This window comes from Triticum aestivum, chromosome 2A (assembly GCF_018294505.1).
Source record: "Triticum aestivum cultivar Chinese Spring chromosome 2A, IWGSC CS RefSeq v2.1, whole genome shotgun sequence".
NCBI classification, from domain to species: Eukaryota; Viridiplantae; Streptophyta; class Magnoliopsida; order Poales; family Poaceae; genus Triticum; species Triticum aestivum.
The window spans coordinates 527,069,761-527,078,033 of NC_057797.1; positions in this window are offsets into that span (position 1 = coordinate 527,069,761).

An 8,273-nucleotide genomic window follows, 5' to 3' on the forward strand; every position below is an offset into this window, starting at 1 on the left:
GAGATGATGACGATGGCGGCTGCTCGGGGCCCTCCTGGTCGCGTGAGACGTCGAGGAGGTCGAGGGAGGCACTGCGGAGCTCGGGAGCGCGTCGGGGAGGAGAGGGGGTGGTGGTGGCCGCGGCGGACGGCGTCGGTGGCGACGGGGCTCCGCTCGGTGGAGGAGAGAGGGAGCCAGAGAAAGGGGGGAGAAGTGAGAGGGGGTCGGGGAGGCGCGTGGCGTCTCCGGGCGTCGAGGAGGGAGGCAACCAGGCAGGAGGTGGCCAGGGGGAAGCAGGAGGTGGCCGAGGCCTCTCGGGCGCGCGCCACGCCTCGCCTCTGTTCGTCCTCCTGGCAGAGGAGGAAGAGGACAAGGGGGAGGAGGTGGGCTGGGCCGGCCAGATGGAGCTAGGCCAGGTAAGTGGCGCCAGGTAAGTTTGGGCCGGGTGGGCTGACAGGTAAGCTGAGGTAAGTCTCTCTCTCTGCTTTTATTTACTGTTTTCTATTTTTGTTCTGTTTTATTTAATTTATTTTGCCACTGTTTTGAATTTAAAATAATTCAAACAATGCCAAAAACTCCTCTGAATATTTTATATTGCTAGATGGACTTTTCCAAAAGCTTATAAAATATTTCAGGGGTATTTGAAATTATATTCTAATTATATTAATATAATTCAAATTCAAATAGCTAATGAATTAAATCCAAAGTCCCAAAAATAAATCCTTAAAAATGTTCAATATTTTGGTTGGGACCAGAACCCTTACCAAAAATTATCAAACATTTAAGAAGAGCATTTTGGAGCAATGAATGAGATTTCTAGGGTTTTTGCCCCTCTTTTATTTAAGTTTTTGAGGCTTCCAAAATTCCTCAGTTCAAATTTCAGAATTTAAACATGATGCACACACCAGGCAGCACCAGAAGCTAGGGATGTGACAACTCACCCCCACTAAACAAGAATCTCGTCTCGAGATTCAAGCGTAGGGTAGGACGAAGGGGAAACGCAAACTAGTACAATCTTCATGATCCAGGTTGCACTTCAAATGAACGTTGATTTGGACACCATCTTTGTCTTGTCATCTTGCTCTGAGAACTCCAGCTAATCATGACAAGAAGAGGAAAGGAAAACTCTGGAAGGATCGGTCTTCTCGAAGGTCGAACAACTCAGGATTAACTCCCGGAATGTGACATAGCAACATCTCTCGAGCTGAGAGACGAAGCATACCTCTAGAGGGATGGAGTGGAGCAGGTGACGAGGTTCACTAGGTAGACAACAATTCCAGACTTAAGAAGGTGGCGATTGGTTGTCAACGTAGCGAGGAGTTGAATTGCCATGATACCACGACGAAACATCCTGGAGAAGGGTGATTCGTAGATTATTATCTTAAGTGGCAAAATGAATTACCTTTGATATAGAGATCATTGAGACTCTCTATATCAGCCTAAGGCAAATCACAGCAATCGACTGGCGGGGGTCGGTAGAATGGCATACTTGGACTTGGATGATGTGGATTACCTTGTTGAAGACAACGTAATGGATGAATTTGCTTATCACTGGAGATGGAAGAGACCCATGGTAGAATGGCACATTGGCGGTGCAAGCTAGGAACAAAATGCAAATGCTGGGAATGATTCTGGTAACTGGGGAAGAACCCAACAACAGAGAGTGAATTCACTGTTTGAAAAGATCATAGCATTGCCGAGGAAACGGAGAGCAAACCCAGTTAGTGCCGATGATAACACCTAGCGCTTGTGCGTGCTCTCAAGAACTTGAGCATTTCCATAATGATCAAGGTTTTACCAACATCCATGTCAAGGATGCTGACAACACAACATACTACCATGATGAATAGCGATGGACGATGCAGATGCATAGGAAGATAACATCAACTCAGATTTCATCCTAGCGAGGCCAAGGAAACAAAAACTGGATGATCGACCGAGAGACATTTAGCACTCCGCTTCTAATGTTCTCCTTGATGTGCTAGTGTAATCCAATCATTGAAATGGTTTGGTAACCAGACATCAAGTAAAGGTCGGACTTCGGGAGCAATAGAATCCATAAGGAACAGTTACGGAGGTAATTCCTACGAAATCCTTATGGGAAGGTGGCCAACTTCCTCAAACAAGATACTACAATAATAGGTCTTCTGGCTGGGTGTGTTGGCCACGACATCCACTTTACCGGTTATCGAGGGACCAATAATATAGTTCTTGGGAAATATTCCAACCATCATATCTGCCTGAGACTCAGATCTGGTTGGTGTCAGGATATTCCAGACTCATCGAGTCTAGGAAGAAAAATGAAAGTTTGCAACACAAATCGACGAGATGACGTTGCGAGATTCTCAGGAAATGAACTACGATAGCAAGCTCCAAAACATGAGCTGGTTCTGCTACAAACATGTGAACACGTTGTTCCAGACAAGCATGCCCACATGGTAGTCTTACAATAAAACACTACCGAGTTCTGGTTGGGAGCCATCATCGAGGATATCGAAGTCTTTACGCAAGTCCATGGATTAGATCCCAAGCATAGACTTCTTTTCCTTGAACGAGTCAATCAGTGGCTTGGTGTGCTAGGATATACATATAGAATGGAGGTTGCAAATCTCCAGACCACAGAATACTTCGCACGTATGCATGACTGACTTGGGATGATTCCAGAGGAAGCAAAACTAACTTTCTCAAATTCACGGCGGCAACTTTCACCAAATGCACGTGTATAAGAGGAAGTCACTCCTTTCATCAAACAATTACTTCATGAGCTAGCATGAAGAAAATGCCTTCAAAAGTTTCCAACACTAACTTAATGTTCAACAACATCATGGAGGAGATAAGGATGTTGTCAATGAACTCAACAACAACTCATCAGAATTTCCATATCACTGGACTTCCACCATCGCGTGAACACGGTGATAGCATTGGTCAGACCCAAAAGATATAATGGTGTATGCTCGAGGGATCAACCACGAGGAAGACAACATTACGAACATCGTTGGTTCTGACTTGATTTGACGATAGCCCACACTCAAATCAAAGGATTGATAAGACAATAGGTCCAGCAACTGATCACAGGGACCAATCGATGAAGATATCATCTTTCTTCAACACACACTACACAAGAATATCCCTTTGGAACGAACTAAGTCAGGCAAGCTTTTATCTTCCAACCCTCCAAGTTGTCGTTTAGCTTAACCAACTAGCTCAGGGATATCTAACACCGATTCTTGGAGAGAAGGTGGTTCACAAGAAACCAACTTGATCACGAGCTCAACATAGCGGTCAGGTGACAACCTGGTAATACTTCCGAGAAGATCTTCGGAAATCATGAACCACCGATATGTTACTAAGCTCGAGAAATATCTTGCTTTTCAGGGCAAGATGATATGATCAAATGAGGGAGGACTTGACAAAATCCTAACTCATCAATCAAAGAGTGCACCAGGAAATAAGGACTAGGTAGCACGATCAATCTTAGAATGGTGATTCAATAACCAACATACTAAGAATAAGATTATTGTCCATTAACTACCAAGCAATGGGGTTGCTAGGAGTATTGATTTCACACATCACGATTCACTTGTCGGTATTCCGGTTGCATCAACACGAAGACCGAGGAATGACTAATGATGGCAAGAAGTATCACTATACCAAGAGTTCATAGGATGGTGTGCAATTCCTATAACAATCCCGATATAAAGATGGTAATACTCCAAGGTAGAACAGAACAAAAGCTGGATTAGCAATTTGATCTGCGGAGCACAACTTCTTTGACCCAATCCTGGATATGAAAGAGGTACTAGAGTTTGTTTCTCCTAGTCATTCTGCGATAGAATGGCTTGACGGACCACAAGAGTAATAGGCATCGATAAACGAACGCACGCATACTCTTGACTATCAATTGATAGACGAGGGTCAGAATGCAACTAAAGAGAACAACTCAAAGGAACATATAATTTTCTGAGTTGTGGATGCATAGATTAGTATGTCGAACCAAGTTCAACATATTTCTTCCGGATAACCCATGCAGAAAGGTAGAACTGGCAGAGTCACGATTTATGAATGGAGAACTCCTCAAGAATAATCATGTCGTGATATTTCAGTTCAACGAGGAACTTCTGCCATAAGTAGTTCATGGTATTTGGAAGAAGAAGATACCACGGACTTCAAGGACTATCGCAAAGGTTACTAATATCCTAAAGGCACTAGCAATTACTATCAACATGAAGTAGGTAGAGTGAATCTCGGGTTCAAGAACCCAGGAACAGAATACCTATTACTAAGTAGCATCACGGGATGCTTTCGAGAATGATGGCCAGAATCATCACACTGGGAACACAAATCATGGCTAATTTACTAGATGATCCCCTAAGACACCTAGGGTCATAATACCAGCTCCAACATATATGTCAAGGCAATAAAGTACCTCAACTCACCGATTAGTGTGGTTAATCTGGCCCAAAGGAACATCGAGACGGGAGGAAGGAATTTGCAAATTGCATCAGATTGTATAGAAACCTGGGATGACTCGGACAACATAATGGTTGTAAATGCTCAGAAAAGATTTGAGACATTCACAAAAATGGTGGCATAACCACTCAGAAGCACAATATCAAGGTTTCGAGATCAACAGTTAACATACAGAAGATAGTAGGAACTGAACTGAGGCTTGAATCAACAATCTTATAAGTCTACGGATTAGTAACACGTGATCCTGATAGAAAGAAGAGATAGCCTAGTTCTTAATCCCCGTAGGAAAGATAAGATGACTCAGATCAGAAGGGCATAAGGTATAAGGAGTAAAAAGAGCCTTATGTTCCATCCCACAATCAATTCCCTTATATAACTAAAGAATTTCTAGACTCAACTTCGACCAGTTTGGCTTGGTAATCCTACAGTCAGTCAAGCTCTGATACCAACGCTGTCAGGACCCCGACTCAATGCCACATCGATCTAGCATGTAACACCTCATATCACTTGGCGGCCTCACGCACGGTATTCCCACGGGTGTCGCCTTACCTTAGCCCGGGACCGTTTGCGCCTTTTGGCACACGTATATGACAGTGTCGCTAGCATCCATATGATAAGGAGCCCGGGCTGACATGGCTAGTCGTAAACCCAAAGTGGCACAGACTTACAGGGACAGGCATCCATGACCCAGCATCGAACGTGTCGGTCATCAGCGAGTGAATCCAGGCTGTAGCACTGGGCTAGCAGGACTCCGGTGAACCGGGCTGTAGCAGGCTAACAGGACTCCGGTATTCATCGCGTGACATTTCCCCGAAGGGACAGACAAAGGAACAAAGAAGGACACATGCCGGCCAGCCTAAGTGTTCCGGAGCGGTAGCGAGCTACCATGGCTCGGTGGAAACACTAGGAGACATTTCCCAGTAAGAGAGGCTACTAAAGATAAACAACTAGATGGTCAGATCCCACACATACCAAGCATTTCAATAACATACACACAATATGCTCGATATGTGCAAATACAACATGGCATCACAACATGACTCTATGACTCAAGTATTTATTCATTAGGCTCCGAGGAGCGAGATATTACAAACATGGGTCTCATGACCCAACAATCAGAGCATACAAGTCAAAGCACATGCGGAAGCTTAACATGTCTGAGTACAGACAACTATAAATGAAAAAGGCTGAGAAGCCTGACTATCTACCAGATCCTGCCGAGGGCACAAGATCGTAGCTGAGGTAACAAGCTAAACGTCGAAGTCCACGTGGAACTACTAGTGAGACTGAAGTCTCTCTGCAAAACATAAGATAGGCAAACGTGAGTACAAATGTACCCAGCAAGACTTACATCAGATATATCTACATATGCATCATTATCAACAAGGGGACGGTGGAGTTTAACTGCAGCAAGCCAGCTTTGACTCGGTGGCTATCCTGACCACGACTGCAAGTAACTCCTTTGAGGTGGCGCACACGAGTCCACATATTCACCATATCAATACACCACTATGGATCCGCTCCCGTCTCCCTACGAGAACGCCATCCATAGCACTCACGCTTATCTTGCGTGTTTTAGAGTATCCACTTTCACTTGTCTATGAACTGTACAAGGGGTCCAAGTTTCCATATCTGAGGAATCCGGCTATTCGAATAGATAATGATAACCCTGCAGGGGTGTACTTCTTCACACACGCTTTCGCCACTTATTGCCCTGTACACGTCATGTACCTCGGCAACCTTCAAGCGGAAGCCGGGCGAGGGAGTCGGCCACGACCTGACTAACCGAACAAGTCTCTAGTCCAGGTTTATCGCCTATTCGGGTTCCATCCGCAAGGAGATCCGGCCGGGGTGTCGCTCACGGCCCCAAACGATGTGAGCAGGGTTCCCAAGCCCACCATCCGGGTGCCACTTGGTACACCGTGCCACTGTGCCTAGTCTGTCCCAAGCCCACCTGTACCGGGTGCCACTTGGTAGACTACTAACACTACCTACAAACACCAGAAACTAGTTGCAACTCCTGGACAGAGATCATGTTGATTAATAAGTCGAGAGGGGCACTTAAGCATTCCAATGTGTGGTAGTAGCTGGTCATGGATCACAAACACATAACTCAGTTCCTGAGGACGGCTGCAATGAGACAACCCACCATGTACTCCTACATGGCCTCTCACCGCTACCTTTACCAAATCGTGTTCACACACTTAGCTCACACACATTGGGACATGTTCACACGCCTCTGATTCATCCCCGATGAATCAGACCTGACACAACTCTAAGCAGTAGCAGGCATGACAAACAAGCATGAATGAGTAGGCACAACAGGGCTCAAACAACTCCTACTCATGCTAGTGGGTTTCATCTATTTACTGTGGCAATGACAGGTCATGCAGAGGATAAAGGGGTTCAGCTACCGCAGCAAGTAACAAATATATCATTGTTGTCCTAATGCAGTAAAAGAGAGCAGGAGCGAAAGAGTGGGATTTTATCGGAATGAACAAGGGGGTTTTGCTTGCTTGGCACTTCTGAAGATAACATTGAGTCTTCATCAGTGTCAACGATCACAACGTCGGAACATCGTCTACCGGGAGGGAACAGATACCGGCAACAAAGAAGAACACAATCAATGCAATGCACAAAATGATGCATGCTATGACATGGCAATATGAATGTGTTTTGAGCTAATGCAACTAGCAACAGATTAAATGAAGTTGGTTTGAATACAGGATTCAAATTCAAACTCCATATGTGATTATTCAAATGCCATTTAATTCATTTGTCCTAAACAGTAGTGATAAGCTGTTCTAACATGCATGAAAATGGTACAGATGGATTCCTTGAATTTTTCTGATAATTTTTCATATATAAATTATTTAATTTGGAGTTACGGTTGAATTTCTATGATTTATTGAAGTTTTAGCTATTTTCTGGAATTTCCTGATTATTTTTAAATCCAGAAAATACTTATTGCGTCAGCCCCACGTCACAGTGACGTCAGCAGGGTCAACTGGGCGCCCCAGGTCAAACCTGACCAGTGGGGCCCACTGGTCAGTGACTAGTGCTGGTTAGTGACAATGACAGGTGGGACCAGGTCAACAGCCACGTCAGCTTGGTCAAAGCTGACGTGTGGGCCCATGGTGGTTAGATTAAAACTTAACAGAAAAAGATAAGGATTAAACAAGGGCGTGGGGCCCATACGTCAGCGGCTCTGGGGAGGTTAGCTGGCCGTGATTAGTGCTAATCACGCGGCCACGTCGGCTAGTGACGCCGGCGACCATGGCGACGGCGGGACCTCGCCGGAGTTGCTCGGGATGGCGCTACAGCCCGCGGCTGGTCGCGCTGAGGGCACCAAGAGGGAGCCCATGCTCCCGCGCATCTAGTGGCGCATGCAGCTGGGCACAGGGAGGCCGGGGTTCGCCGGAAACGGTCTCCTAGCGGCGGCCGGAGTTCGGCCATGTGCGGGGTTGGGGCTGCGGCGCGCTAGGGAAGAAGCTGATGGTCCAGACGGCATCCGCGGGCCACCAGAAGCGCGCTGGTGCCACGGGTTCGAGCAGAGGGGCTCAGGTCAGGAGGGCTACGCGGCCATGGCGGACGGCGGTGCTCGGGAATGTGGGCGGGGTGCTACGGCATGGGAACGAGCAAAACGAAGGAGGGGAAACGGAGTGGAGCTCACAGCGAGTTCGTCGGCGATCTCGGGGAGCTCGGGGAGGCGTCGGAGGCGGCGAATCGACAGCGGCGGTCCTCGGTGGCCGAGGAGGGGAAAAGCGTCGGGACGACGCTTCGGGGCTTCTCCGGTCGCGTGAGCCGACGGGGAGGTCGAGGGA